Below are 1,491 nucleotides of genomic sequence, written 5' to 3'. Positions count from 1 at the left end.
ATTGGAGGTCCCCTGTTTGGTTCCTGGTGCCTCCTAAAGAAACAAGGAAGACAAACAGATGCAGCAAGTGCAAACAATGAGGGGGTGGGGAGAAATAAATAAATCTTAAAAAAAAAATAAAAGAAGCATTTCCTCTCATGCTACTTTCCCCCTTCTTGCAGGCTGGGTATTGACGTGATGGTGAGAGCTAGAGCAGCATCTTGGACAGAGGGATTGGACCCACATGTTGAGTACAGCAGAGCCATAAGATAAAGGGTGACTGGACCCCAGCCATGGTAAAGGTGCCGTATCAGTTCTGAGCCTTGAGAGGGAAATAAACTTCTATCTTACTTAAACCACTGTTAAATTGGGGTCTTTGTTATAGCAACTGGCCCCTGACTCGACTAATCTACACATCCCAACTACTGTTGCCTGGGCCCAGTCAAGAAGGCAGCAGTTAAGAGAGGAGGAGGAGAAAGTTCTGTTCCACTGGTATTTAAGGAACACTCAACCTGGGTCTCCAACCTTGATAGGAAAATAATCCTTTTCACTCCACTGCTACTACCAGGGTAATACACATTGAGCAGTGGAGGAGGAAGGAGTCAATGATCCAGCCAGTTAGACCAGCTGAATTCGCACAGGTGATCAAAAAGGAAGACGAGCGGGCACGGGTGGTCCCTTCTGGGTTAAAACTGGGAGTCATGTCTGGGCAGAAACGACATGCCAGGATGCGCTTTTGTGTGAGTGTCAAGAATCAGGACACCTGAATACAGAGGAGGGCCTGGTGTCTGGTTACCTGCCCAGCCCCATGGACAAGGACTGAGCTAAGAGAGAGCGAAGGTCCCCCAGCCCAAGTGAGGAATGTACCCAGGAGGGACTTTGCAAAACACAAAGCCCACAGGGTGGCAAAGGATGCGCACAGCAGGGAGGATGAGCACCCTCCCTGCTTTGGCAAGGATGCAGCCCAGCTCTGCTAGGAGGGTTCTAGTTCCTCAAGGGTGCTAGCAAGAGGAGACGGTAGAGGCTGAGGGGAGGGCAGGGCCCTGCTGCCGTGGCCATACCTGCCGGGGCCTGCTGGAGAGCAGCAGCGCTGAGTGGGAGTGGACTTCGCATATAAGCACAAATGGGATAAACCCACAGAAACAGCTAGAAATACTGGAGGATGGGGGCTTGGCGACAGGGAGAGGTCATGCTTCAGCATGTGAAGCCCTAAGCTGGCAAAAGTCAGCTATTAATGTTGACTGTTCCTTGCTGCATAAAATGGTGAATGCTTGGCCCAACCGCCATTCCAAGGCCCTTCTCCTCCCCGCACCTTCCCAGCCTCGAGGGGACCTAAGACTGTGTTTGGCCATCGTTGGAAAGAAAGCAGAAGACTGACATAAACACTGCCCCTTTCCTTTCTCACTTCTTCCTGTCAGAATGTGGACATGATTCCTCGGGAAGAAGCATTCATTGTCATTGAACCACTGCAACTGCTCGTTTCTGGACTTCTTGTTATGTGAGGAAAATAGC

This window comes from Dasypus novemcinctus, chromosome 1 (genome assembly GCF_030445035.2).
Source record: "Dasypus novemcinctus isolate mDasNov1 chromosome 1, mDasNov1.1.hap2, whole genome shotgun sequence".
Classification (NCBI taxonomy): Eukaryota; Metazoa; Chordata; class Mammalia; order Cingulata; family Dasypodidae; genus Dasypus; species Dasypus novemcinctus.
The sequence above is the reverse complement of the archived record's forward strand: the minus strand, read 5'-3'. Positions refer to the sequence as shown.